Source organism: Cavia porcellus, unplaced genomic scaffold (assembly GCF_034190915.1).
Source record: "Cavia porcellus strain 051 isolate PalLab524CR breed Dunkin Hartley unplaced genomic scaffold, mCavPor4.1 scaffold_22, whole genome shotgun sequence".
NCBI lineage: Eukaryota > Metazoa > Chordata > Mammalia > Rodentia > Caviidae > Cavia > Cavia porcellus.
The window spans coordinates 26,453,961-26,468,636 of NW_026947505.1; the positions used below are offsets into that span (position 1 = coordinate 26,453,961).

The 14,676-nt window shown below is 39.1% G+C and overlaps 1 protein-coding gene across 4 annotated transcripts in view; it reads left to right on the plus strand.

Annotated features, from left to right (window-relative positions):
* The window catches only part of Zdhhc14 (zinc finger DHHC-type palmitoyltransferase 14), a 299,691-nt gene that overhangs the window by 166,537 nt on the left and 118,478 nt on the right, over positions 1-14,676 (plus strand). The window lies entirely within an intron of this gene.

A 14,676-nucleotide genomic window follows, 5' to 3' on the forward strand; every position in this document is an offset into this window, starting at 1 on the left:
GGTCTCCACTAAAGCTGAAGCTGAAGAGGTCCCCTTTACTCACAGAATAAGCAGGGGAAGTGTAGCTCTTGCTAGAAAATGTCCATTCTGGTCATTTCCCACATGCCAAAGTACAGGGTGTCTTCTCAGCATCTGCCTTCATCCTTCATCCTTATTACCTGGGAGGGCAGCTATAAAGGAATCAGCAATTGGACCAGTGATACTGTATGGTTATACCCATTTCTCAAATGAAGAAACTAAGCCCTAAATGGACTTAAATGGGAGGAGGTGGCAGGATTGTAGCCTAGGACCCATATCTCCAAGTCTCTGACCTCGTTCTTTCTAGCTAAATTTCTCTCACATCACTGGAGAGAAAAGGAAGCAATCAGGTCAGTTTTCTCTAAGAAACAGAATGGGATGTATAGTCTATGTCAAATTACATCAGCTGATGGCTTGAAAATCTGCTTAGTCCTGGAGCCCCACCACCAAACTTCAAGTGAGGCAACTTCCTGCTATTATCCCCCTCCTGGTTAGTACAAGAGGCATCTGCCACATCAGTGAGATCAAGGGCAGGTTTTCTGCCTTCCGTACAAAACATGTGATAAAAATTGCTCTTGGGAGTCCCTATTATAGATGCAGAGGCACAGTTTCCTTTTGTCTTGATTGACACTGAGAAAGTGGAGAGGGAATTTGCTTCTTGCCTGTCTGATGCTGTTGTTAAAGTTGATAATCTAGTTTTGTGAAGTATGCTAAGAACTGAAAAAAATCAGACCACACAAAAATCAGACCCAACCCAAAAATGGGTCTCTGAGATGAATAGATATCTCTCAGAAGAAGTATAAACAGCAAATAAATATATGAAACTGTTCAACATCACTGGTCATTCAAGAGATGCAAATTAAAACAACACTGAGATCGATTTGATCCACTGAAAGAATGGCTATTATCAAGAAAACAATAACAAATGTGGCACAGTTTGTAATAGCTAAATCTTGGAAACAACCCAAATGCCCATCAACCAATGAATGGATAAAAAGATGCAGTTTTTTTATATAATGGAGTATTATTCATCCTCAAAATTCTTCAAAAAGATAAATATAGTTACCACATGACCCAGCAATTTCACTTCTAGATATATAGCCAAAAAAAATAAAAATATATGTTCTCATAAAGACTTGTACATGAATATTCATAGCTGCATTAATCCTAGTAAGTCCAAAACTGGACACAACCCAAATACCATCAAAGGATGAACTAAAAGATCAATATATCCACACAATGGAATACTACTAAGAAATAAAAGGAACAGGGAAGGGCTGAAGGGAGAAAGGAACCCCTCTCCACTGTTGGTGTAGGTGTGGACTGGTGCAACCACTGTGGAAATCAGTGTGGAAATTCCTCACCAAACTAGGATTAGCAGTCCCATTTGATTCAACTATTCCCTTTCTGGGTATTTTCCAGAAGAATTAAAAGAATCATAACACAGTGATACATGTGTGCCCATGTTTATAGTCACATAGTTTGTAACAGTTAAATTTTAGAAATGATCCAAATGTGCATCAACCAATGAGTGTATAAAAAGATGTGCGTTTTTTCTAAGGCCAGGGTTTAGCTCAGTGGCTCAAGCACTTGTCTGTTAGGTACAGGGTCGTGAGTTCAATTCCTAGTGCCAAAACACATAAACAAAAAAATCTAAGATAAAAAGATGTATTTTTATTAATATAATGGAGTATTACTCAGCCATAAAGTTGAGACATTTATATTGAATGGACCTTGAGACTATAATCATAGTGAAATAAATCAGACACACATGTGTAAATATAGTATTATCTCTCTAGTGTGAGAAACTGAAAATGAAAATAAGAACATAAATGTACAGCAGATATTGTGAAATAGGAAAAAACTGTTAAAAGGAAAAGACAAATAGGGAGAGGAGAAAAGAAGGAAGGGAAAGAAAAAACGAGTAAAGAAGTATAAAATGAAACCTGAACTTTGTGAACAAGGGAGGAGAAGTAAGGAGAAGGAGGTTTGAAAAGAGGGGATGGGAATGGGGGAAATAATGTTGATAATCTTAGAGCAATATTTTTCAATTTATTTTTTTAAACCAATTGTTCTCATGGCCTTAAATGTCATTGATTCTGTGAGAGAATGAAACTGGGGAATGAATGAAATGAAATGAAATGTGGTTTTCTGTGAAGGAAAGAAGGGCTTGAAAGACAGGATGCTGGCATGGCAGAAATGAGTAGCATGACAAGTTCTCTGCAAACTGTTGCAGAGACAACCTATCTAGTGGTTACTTTTCTCTCACTGCTGGAACAAAACACCCCACACTCATAATGAAGGAAGGAAAGGTTTATTTCCTTACTTTCTGTCCATACTTAGCTGGCTCCAAGCGGCAGGGTGGCGTGGTGGAGCCATTCATGGCCAGCTGCAAACAGCAAGGCGCAAACCTGCAAGAGAGAGAGACACACCTTCTTCCTGCTGTTATATGTATCCTGGCTCCACCCCCGGGCGAGTGAAACAATCACACCACCAATCTGAGCGCTAGACAACAAACCGATCACAAACGTTCAATTTGGCCCACGTCTATGATTGCATGAGGCGTGGGGGCGGAGCCACAGACCAAGCCTGTAATGTTTATGAGATTCAGCAGATTTGAGGAACTGTTGTTACTCATGAACAACTGCTGAGCCTTGGGCAGCGCTAGTGGTAGCTTGTTGGCATTCTTCCTTGGGCAGCTTCCAACTCTAGCCTAAATTCTGAAGGCGAGTGAATGCTTCAAGCCATGAACACTATTTCTCTTTCTGAGAGGGCTGTTTAGATTTGAAATGGAACATAGAGAAGAATCAATAACTAAACCCCCATCTCAAGAAACTAAAAATGCGAGGCATGTAATTCCAGCACTTGGAAAGCTAAGGCAAAAGGATTACCCTGAGTTTGAGGTCAGCCTGAAAAAAAAGAAAGAGAGAGAGAGAAGGAAGGGAGGAAGGAAGGAAGGAAAAAAGAAACTATAAAAAGTAGAGCAAACTAAACTTAAAGCAAGTTGTAGTAAGGAAACAAAATTTAGACAGGAGGTCAATTAAATATAATGCCAAAAAAATGGAAAAAAGTAAGACCAAAAATTAGTTTTTAGTAAAGACCAACAGAATTGACAAACTTTTGACTATGCTTGGAGAGACACAGAAGTGGTACAGAGAGAAATTATAAAAATCAGAAAAAAGGACTGGGGATGTAACTCTGGCACAAGAACCTGACTGACAAAGTGAAAGATTGTGGGTTCGATTCCCAGTACCCTTCCAAAATTTCAGGAATAGACAGTTTTTCCAAAACAGATGTGTGAATGGCCAATAAGCACGTGAAAAAAAAAAGTTCTATATCTTTAGTCACTTGGAAAGTACAATTAAAACCACTGTGAGATACTGCATTATATCTTCTAGAATGACTTCCATCAAAAAGACTGGCAATGACAAATGTTGGCAAGGGTGCAGAGAAACTGGAACCCTTGCACATTACCAGTAAGGATATAAACTGGTGTATCTACCTTGAAAAGCAGTACCTCAAAATTCTTCAAAAAGGTTAATGTAGTTACCACGTGACCCAGCAATTTCACTTTTAGATGTATAGCCAAGAAAAATAAAAATTTATGTTTTCACAAAGACTTGTACATGAATATTCCTGTGTTAATCCTGGTAGTTCAAAACTGAACACAACCCACATACCATCCAAGCATGAATTAAAAGATCAATATATGATATACCCACTCAATAGAATACTACTAAGCAATAAAAGGAACATACTTTTATTGTTACATACTCCAATAAGATGAACCTTAACAACATCATGCTGAATCCAAGAACACAGGTAACAAAGACTATAAATTATGGGATTCTATTTTTAAAAATAGCCCCCAAGGTACAGATCTCCAGAGCCAGAAAACAGTAGTGATTGCCTGGTTGACTTCCCCTCACATGATGGAGCCCAGGATGAGGGAAATGGTCCAAAGGTAGATCAAACTGAGTATGGTGGTGCACACCTGTAATCCCTGCATTTGGGTGGCTGAGGAAGAGGATCACTGTGAGTTCAAGGTCAGCCGTAGGTACATAATGAGTTCACTGTCAGCCTGAACTTCATATCTTACGAGAACTTCGGATCTTACGAGATTCAGATCAGGATGAGAGATTACATGGAAAGTGCCTGTTTGTTGCCGGTGGTGAGTAAACAGAGGCTTTTGTTCTTTAAAGTTCTTTAAAGTCTGTTTTTCCTCCTAGTTCTTTTTCCACTTTCTGCAGATGTGGGTTCTCATAAAGAGCTACCTGAGGAGTGACAGGACTAAATGGCAGAGCTGCAGCAATGTCTTTGGGACACTTCCTGCCTGTCCAACATACCTCTCTGGAGTGAAAGAGGGAGGCGCAGGCCTGTGTTCATCCCCTTAGCTGCTCAATTCTTCATGAAGAATCCTTCCATACACTGTTTGGCTTTGGAAAATAAGATTATGTTGCAGTGAAATCATACCACATTCAGTTTGTGCTATCTGGCTAAAGAAGGAAAATGAAAAGGGCTTGGAAACTTTTCATTATTAGGGCTACAGATTCTAATTATTGGTTGTATATCGGAATCAGTCAACTGACTAGTTTGGTTTGGGGGGGGGAGTTCTTTTTTTTTTTCCTTTTCTTTGTCTTCTTCTCTTTCCTTTTCTTTTTCTTTTTCCGAGTAGTTTATTGAAGATTTTCCATAGGGTTTAAATTTTCAGCCTTCTGCAGAGGAGTAGGCCATTGTAATCCAAATATTGTAATCTCTTTTTTGTCCACTTCACAGTCTGGAAAGTTTATATTTGTAATCACATTAAAATATTATTGGAATTCTGGTGAGTTAATTTTACTCTACCATCTCTAGTGCAATCCACAGTGAAAATAAAGACACTAAGACATATTTATAGTTATGGGCAGCCAAGGGGGTCTGAGTCTGATCCAGATGAGGATTCATGGAATAAAGGCCTCATCCGTTGCCTCACCCAAAATTTATTAATTTGTGAAGAAGAGAGGGTCTCAAGGATGAGTGATGATAAGAATGGCAGAAATTACATCATGATGTGAGCTAAGCTAGCCATGTGGCCAATAAGCACCTCTGCAATATGCACAGAGAAAGGTATGCAAAAAAGACCAACCTATATAACTCAATTAGGGTAGCGTTTGAATGTCCAGAAGGTTGTTGATTTAGTTTTTGATATGTAGTTTTGTGCCCTGGGAAGTCATAACCTCTCATCTTGAGGCTCAAACCCAGTTAACATTCTTGGAGCTATGTGGCTCTGCCATCCTGCTGTGCTCAATTGTTTAAAAGGAGGCATGAGGTGAGAAACAAAAAAACTGTTGGCTGGCTTCAAAGATTACACATCAGTACCTCAGCTAGCACTATTTATATTGCTGAGAGCCAGTTAAAGAGGAAAAAAATAGCTTAGCAAGCTCTGTACATCTCAGTACATGGAGATAGGACCTGGTTTAACTAATGCAGAGGTAATTGTTCTGCATTCAAGGAGAGCCATCCAAATGATCTTCTACAGTGGACAATGAAGAGGAGCTAGGCTTCAGGAGCTGTTCCAAAGTTCTTGAAATGCCTAACACTCCTTTCTTCTGAAAGAATGTTCCCAGTAATTAGGTTACAGTGAAAACAATATCTCTCTGGGGCCCAGAGAAAGCCCTTCTAGAGAAAGCTCTTCTGGATGTCACTGATGGTTTCTTCAGAAACTTTACAGTGTCAGAAATTCCCCCAAGGATGATCAAATACTAAGCAAACGGTCTGTGTTTAGAAAAACAGCGATGAGATGCTGTACTAGAAATCTCAGGAGCAAAGGACTTAATCTCAAGTAGAAATAGAATTCTTAGTGTCTGAAATAAAGGAATGCAGCAAGCTGATGTTATCTCCCACCCTCTCTGATCTTGAAGATGCCAGGACCAGGAATTTGTTGTATCGACAGCAGGTGACAGCTGCAATGGGTAGATAGCCCACTGAGCTTCCGAAGCAAGCTTTGTGGCTTAGAAAACTCCCAAATCACAGTAATCCAGACACTAACCAAGGAATCCAACTATCCTAAGTGAAGGTAGAATCATATCTAAAGAAGCATGTGGACTACCAGCCTAGCCCAGCCTGTTTAGCTGCCGCGCCTGGCCATAGGTCTGCAGAGGAGGAGCTGGGCAGATCTGGGGTGCCCTCACTGGCCTCTCTGCGTGTCTGGAGGACTCTGGATATCTGCGCCCAGACTGCTGGAGTTCCCTCAGGCTTCCAGGTGCAGTGAAGGAGAGAGGTGGGTTTGAGGCTTCCACATCAGCCTCCCCATTCCCGGCTTCATTTGGAGACCTGCTGAGCTCCCGATAGGTGGGCTGGCCCACACTACCAGCCTAGCCCAGCCTGTTTAGCTGCCGCGCCTGGCCATAGGTCTGCAGAGGAGGAGCTGGGCAGATCTGGGGTGCCCTCACTGGCCTCTCTGCGTGTCTGGAGGACTCTGGATATCTGCGCCCAGACTGCTGGAGTTCCCTCAGGCTTCCAGGTGCAGTGAAGGAGAGAGGTGGGTTTGAGGCTTCCACATCAGCCTCCCCATTCCCGGCTTCATTTGGAGACCTGCTGAGCTCCCCATACGTGGGCTGGCCCACACTACCAGCCTAGCCCAGCCTGTTTAGCTGCGGCGCCTGGCCATAGGCCTGCAGAGGAGGAGCTGGGCAGATCTGGGGTGCCCTCACTGGCCTCTCTGCATGTCTGGAGGACTCTGGATATCTGCACCCAGACTGCTGGAGTTCCCTCAGGCTTCCAGGTGCAGTGAAGGGGAGAGGTGGGTTTGAGGCTTCCACATCAGCCTCCCCATTCCCGGCTTCACTTGGAGACCTGCTGAGCTCCCGATAGGTGGGCTGGCCCACACTACCAGCCTAGCCCAGCCTGTTTAGCTGCCGCCCCTGGCCATTGGTCTGCAGAGAAGGAGCTGGGCAGATTTGGGGTGCCTGCATCGGCCTCTCCATGTGTCTGGAGGACTGTGGATATCTCTGCAACCAGGGAGGGTCCACAGGTTCCTGAAGCACTGTGGCCTGTGGTGAGTACCCTAACCCGGCTGCGATTGAAGAACTGTGGAGCTTCCAAGGGGCAGGTGGGCGCACAGTGTCCCTGAGGCCCAGCTTGTCTGGAACTGCGGAGTTCTGAGCAGGCAGAGGAGGGCCACTGGTTCTGTAGGCCTAATGGCTTGGGGTAGCGCGGCGCCAGAGTCTCAGTAGCTCCAAACATAGAAGGGGATTTTCAACAGATCCTGAGGAAGCTTTCAAATAACACTTGAAACACAGAAATATAGGAAAATGACAAAACGAAAGACCAAATTACAACCTCAAACCTCCATCCCATCTCAAGAAACCCTAGGAGCGATGTATATAGAAGAAAATATATCCCATCCACCTCATATATCGGACACAATAGCCACTGAAATTGACAAGCAACTCCAGGAAGCTTTAAAGAAATTCAAACTCGAAATAATCTCCCAGATAAAAGAAGAAATGATAAAAGAAATGAAAGAGATTCTAAATATATCTAAAGAAAACACAGATAAAAAATTGGAGGAACTAAACAAAAAGATAGAATCCCTAGACGAGCAATATAAGAAACAAACAGAATACATAATGCAGATGCACAGAGATATACAGGAAATAAAAAACTCCACTGAAAGTTGTAAAACCCGCCCTAATGAAAGTGAAGATAGAATTTCAGACCTTGAAGACAGGATTGCAGCTAGTGAACAGGAAAGGAAAGATCTTTTGAAAATAACAAGGAACCAGGAAACAACAATTCAACAACTGCAAGACGATGCAAAGAAGAATAACATAAGAATGATAGGGATTAATGAAAGAGAGGGAGACAACATGAAGGATGTCAAGAGGATATTTAGAGAAGTAATAGCTGAAAATTTCCCAAGCATGAGATCAGAAACTGACATCAGGATCAGTGAAGCATATAGAACTCCAAACAGTCATAACCAAAATAAAACTACACCCAGACATATAATAATCACCATCCCAGAAATCCAACACAAGAATAGATTATTAAAAGCTGTCAGAGAGAAAAGACAAATCACTTATAAAGGAAAACCTATCAGAATCACAGCAGACTTCTCAGCACAAACGATAAAGTCAAGAAGAGCATGGAGTGAAGTATTCCAGATCCTAAAGCAAAATGATTTCCAACCAAGACTGATATATCCTGCAAAACTATCGTTCAAAATAGATGGTGCAATACGATACTTCCATGACAAAGAACAGCTGAAGAACTTCATGAACACCAAACCAACCCTGCAAAAAATATTGAAAGACAGTTTAGATACACAAAGGAAAAAAGCACTAAGCAAAGCAAATAATTAAACAGAACCGAAAGATAAAGATGCAACAGCAGAGAGATAACATTCCTACAATTAACCAGCATTTAACAGTAATAACCATTAATGTAAATGGTCTCAATGCACCAATCAAAAGAAACAGACTAGCAGAATGGATCAAGAAACAAAATCCAACCATATGCTGTTTACAGGAAACCCATCTAACCCAGAAAGATACTCACAGACTGAAAGTCAAAGGATGGAAAACAATTCTTCATGCAGCAGGAATCCAAAAAAAGGCAGGAGTAGCCATTCTGTTTGCAGACAACGTGAACTTTAAACCAACAATGACCATAAAGGACAAAGAAGGTCACTACATACTCGTAAGGGGAAAACTCCAAGAGGAAGAGATAACTATCTTAAATATATACGCACCAAACTCCAGAGCACCCAGTTATATAAAACAATTATTAACAGAAATGAAAACTCAAATTATCAGTAACACAATTGTAACAGGAGACCTTAATACACCACTGACACCAAGGGACAGATCAACCAGACAGAAAATGAGCAAAGAAATAACAGAACTGAATCACACCTGTGAACAAATGGGTTTGATAGACATATACAGAATGTTCCACCCAACAACATCAGAATACACATTCTTCTCTGCAGTACATGGATCATTTTCTAAAATAGACCATATATTAGCTCACAGAACATATTTAAGCAAATGCAAAAGAGTTGAAATCATCCCTGCATTTTATCGGATCATAGCGCTCTGAAATTAGAAATTAATGACAAAGGATACTGCAAAAATTCCGCAAACACATGGAAACTAAATAACACACTCTTGAGTAATCAGTGGGTCACAGAAGAAATTAAAGAAGAAATTAAACAATACCTAAAAGAAAATGAAAATGCAGATACAACTTACCGGAATCTGTGGGATGCAATGAAAGCCGTTCTGAGAGGAAAATTTATTGCACTGAGTTCCCACATCAGGAAAACAAAACGAATACAAATAAATAACTTGATGCTATATCTCAAACAGCTAGAAAAAGAAGAGCAAGTCAAGCCCAAAGCCAAAAGAAGAGAGGAAATTATAAAAATCAGAGCAGAAATCAATGCAATAGAGACTAAGAAAACAATCCAAAGAATCAACGAATCAAAGAGTTGGTTCTTTGAAAGAATAAATAAAATCGATAAGCCCCTAGCCAACCTTATTAAAAAAAGGAAAGAAAAAGCTCAAATTCATGCAATAAGAAATGAAAAAGGAGAAATCACTACAGACCCAATAGAAATACAGAGGATCATCAACACCTATTTCGAAAACCTCTACTCCCAAAAGTTTGATAACACAGAAGAAATAGACAGATTCTTAGAAGCATATGAAGTACCAAAGCTAGATCAAGAGGATATAAAACTGTTGAATAACCCAATCTCTGCTAATGAAATTGAGAATGTAATTGGGTCCTTGCCCACCAAGAAGAGCCCAGGCCCAGATGGATTCACTGCAGAATTCTACAAGAAATATAAAGAAGACCTAATGCCGACACTCCTCAAACTATTCAATGAAATTGAGAGGGAAGCAATCCTTCCTAAGTCATTCCTGGAAGCAAATATTACTCTAGTACCAAAACCTGAGAAAGACCCAACTATAAAAGAGAACTATAGACCGATCTCCCTAATGAACACAGATGCAAAAATCCTCAATAAAATATTGGCAAATAGGATCCAGCAAATCATCAAGAAGATTATACACCATGACCAAGTGGGATTCATCCCAGGAATGCAAGGATGGTTCAACATACGCAAATCAATAAATGTAATCCACCATATCAATAAAGCCAAAAATAAGAATCACATGATCATTTCTATAGATGCAGAAAAAGCCTTCGATAAGATCCAACACTTATTCATGATAAGAACTTTACAGAAAATTGGAATAAATGGTCTTTACCTCAATATAATAAAGGCCATTTATGACAAACCAACAGCCAGCATCATACTAAATGGCCAAAAATTGAAAGCCTTTACTTTAAAATCGGGTACAAGACAAGGATGTCCTTTATCACCACTCCTATTTAATATAGTACTGGAAGTACTAGCCAGAGCAATTAGGCAAGAAAGAGAAATAAAAGGGGTAAAGATAGGAAAAGAAGAAGTTAAATTATCATTGTTTGCAGATGACATGATACTCTACATAGAAGACCCCCTAAACTCCATTGAAATACTCTTAGATACAATAAATAAATTCAGTAATGTGGCTGGATACAAAATCAATACTCAGAAATCAATAGCATTCCTATACACGAACAACAAAATTACAGAGAGGGAAATAAGAGAAACTGGACTATTCACATTAGCAAGCAAAAAAATGAAATATTTAGGAATTACTCTTACGAAAGAAGTGAAAGACTTATACAGTGAAAATTATAATACACTGAAAAAGGAAATTGAAGATGATCTCAGAAAATGGAAAGACATCCCTTGCTCATGGATAGGAAGAACAAACATTGTGAAGATGGCCATTCTCCCAAAACTGTTATACAGATTCAATGCAATCCCAATAGAAATACCATCAACATACCTTATAGATCTAGAGAAATCACTCCTAAATTTCATCTGGAACCAGAAGAGACCTAGAATCGCAAAGGCAATTCTAAGCAGCAAAGACAAAGCAGGAGGCATCACAATCCCTGACTTGAAGTTATACTACAAAGCAACAGTAGTAAAATCAACATAGTATTGGAATCAAAACAGAGCTGAAGATCAGTGGAATAGATTAGAAGATACAACCACAACTACGAACACACTCAACCACCTTATTTTTGATAAAGGAGCCAAGCAGGTTCACTGGAAGAACGACAGTCTCTTTAATAAATGGTGCTGGAAAAACTGGCTCTCCATTTGCCGAAAACTAAAGCTAGACCCATGTCTATCACCATGTACTAAATTAAAATCTAAATGGGTCAAAGATCTGAATATTAAAACAGAAACACTAAATCTATTGGAAGACAAAATAGGTAGAAACCTTGGAGACATAGGAGTAGGTAAAGAATTCATGAACAGGACTCAAACCGCACGGGAAATACTTCCCAGAATCAATAACTGGGACCACTTCTTATTAAAAAGTTTCTGCATGTCAAAAGAAATCTCCAGCATAGTGAAAAGAAAACCCACAAACTGGGAAAAGATTTTAGTGAACTCTCTCTCAGACAAGGGCCTCTTGTCTAAAACATATAAAGAATTAAAGAAACTCAGACCTCCGAAATTCAAAGATCCAATCCAAAAATGGGCATCTGAGATGAATATGCAATTCTCAGATGAAGAAATGCAAATGGCAAATAAATACATGAAAAAATGCTCATCATCATTGGTCATTAGAGAAATGCAAATTAAAACCACACTGAGATACCATCTCACTCCTGAAAGAATGGCCAGGATCAAGAAAACCGACAACAAATGCTGGAGAGGCTGTGGGGAAAAAGGAACTCTCCTGCACTGCTGGTGGGAGTGTAGACTGGTACAGCCTTTGTGGAGATCTGTCTGGAGATTTCTCAAAAAGTTGGGACTGGAAATCCCATTTATTCCAGCTATTCCACTTCTAGGCATATTCCCAGAAGAACTGAAAGCATCATACCACAGTGATATATGTGCACCTATGTTTATAGCAGCACAATTTGTAATTGCCAGATCTTGGAAACAACCCAAGTGCCCATCAACTGAGGAATGGATAAAAAAGTTGTGGTATTTCTATACAATGGAGTATTATTCAGCTATAAAGAAGGATCACATTGAGATATTTATCAATAAATGGGCGCAGCTTGAGACCATACTCATAAGTGAAATAAATCAATCTCGCATGTGTGAATACCGAATAGTTTCCCTAATGTAAATAATGATTCAAATATATAAAAATATGTGGTAATCATGATTCCCCATTAGGTGGCCTTGAAGCCTTATAAAGTTTTCACTCATTAATTAGAAAGGCTTTACTCTGGGCTTCTTGATATGAAAATATTTGAAGCTAGAGTATATAAAGTTTTATCCAAATATTTCAAGGAAAAAGACACTATGGTAACTACTATTAAGTCAGGTTATAAGGTGGTGAAGTACTAGGTTGTTGAAACAGTCATGCTGTGACCTCTATTGTTATATTGTTATGTCCTGTTTTATCTCAATCTCCCCCTTATTGTTTCAAAAAAAAAATTATTTAGTCATTTCTTATGTTTGTCTTAATTAAAGAAAAAATTCAAAAAAATTAGGATATATAAATAGTAACTCTTTTTGATTTCCTATTAACTTGTTTTGAAGTCCTGTAGTACTCCCACGATCTTGTTTTGACTGATTAGACTCTGTTCCATTCTATATGATAGTATCAAGTTTGAAGACATAGGCAACTACTTTGAAGACAATAAGATTCACTAAGATACCCATTCTGGTTTGACTATTGTCTTCTTTGGAAGTCCTGTAATGTTTACAATGCCTAAGTTTTATTGGTCTTGTTCTCTACTGTTTTGTCCAACTTTATAATATCTAATGAGATAGACAATTCTTTTTAAGGAAACAAGGGACAACGTTGATAACCATTGTTGATAAACTTGTACTCTGTTCTACACCATGTGCTATGTCTATCCTTGGTATTGACTGACAGCTTTGTTTTGCCATATTTGACTGTATTCTTCCCCCCCCCCCAAAGAAAGTAATAAGCACTAAGGAGTAATAAAATCCAAAATGTGTAAATTTTGTTGTAAAAAAGAGAGGGAAAAAAAAAAAAGAAAAAGAGCTCTAACGGATATAACAGCAAGTGTGTTTGGGGGTGTTAAATAGCTGACTTTATCAATGTTTTTGGAACATTGAACACAGCTGTTTGCAGTCTCCCTGTTTGAATGTCCACCTTGTGTTCTTTGATACTGTGATTTGAGGAACTATTTTCAAGAAGATAGTGTGTAATCTACTAGCAGGTGATTTCTTACTGTTATGTTTTTTTGTTTTGTTTTGTTTTGTTTTGTTTTGTTTTGTTTTGTTTTTTGTAGTTCTGTATTGCGTGTACCCTTATGCCGCTTTGGTTTGTTTTGTGTTTTTCTCTTTTTCCTCTTAAATAAAAAAAAAAAAAAAAAAAAAGAATGTGGGTTTAAACAAACAAACATTCATGTTGTGCCAGAAACTGAAAGAATTATCTCCTACACTCTAGTCTTTTCAGTGCCTGGGTAGAATGCCTCTGTCCCCAGAGACAGTGATTGTGTGTATTCCTGATTCTCTCTCTTCCTCCCCATTTCCTCCTCCTTGCCTGCTCCTCTCCAATAGCTAGTCAAATTGTCATCATTCAGCAAGTTTTCACGTAGTATATACTCGACATGAGCAAAAAATTCAGTGAACATTTAATATTTTAAAAGATATGCTAGAGTAAAAGACACTTTGCAGATAATCCCCTCAAAATACTCTCCCTCACTTGGAGCACACTTATCCCACCAATCTTGCCACTTTCTGAAACAGTTCTGCAAGTCCTCTTTTGTGAATATCTTTAGTTGTGCTATTGAGGCTGTCTCAATGTCCTAAATCCATTAAAAACATTTACCTTTCATGGTCATTTTGACTTTGGAGAAGAGCCAGAAGTCACACAGTGCCAGATCCAGTGAACAAGGTGGTTGAGGACACACCATAGTATTTTTTTTTTTTGTCTTTTTCTTTTTTTTTATCGGTACCAGGGATCGAACTCACGACTGCCTGCTTGCAAGGCAGGCGCTTATGCCACTGAGCTAAATCCCCAGCCCCATCCTGTAACAATTTTTTTTTGGTGATTAAATTTTTTTACTATGTGAAATTTTTTGGTTTTGGATTTTTTTCACCATTACTAATTTTACTTTATGTTGATTATTTTTGTTGATGGTAATCACTATAAAATCACATCATTTTGATGGTTTCATTTCTTTTTACCTAATGAGGAGTGTATTGACTGTGATTGAGCTGTGATGTAACTGTCCCTTTCCTGTGCCATTGTTTTATGTCCCATACACTAGTTGCCCATACTTTAAATATACACTTACCCTCACCAAGTTGGTAGGATCAAAATGGTAGGTGTCACAGGTCGTTCTTTTTACCACTTTTTACGCATTTTCAAAAGGTGATATTTTCTAACCATTGTCCAATTCCTATTTGTATCTCTATTTGCTTTCAAAATCACAGTTTGTCCTTTTTAAGGTTTTATTCACAGTGACTGCGTCCTCATCCTGCAACCACTCCACCAGCCCCCAAGCTCTGTTCACAAGTGAGTAATACCTGCCTCTGAGGTTCTTTTCTGTCTTTGCCATCCTCTCTCCTCTGCTGCACTCTGTCCAGAGACATTAGGAGAT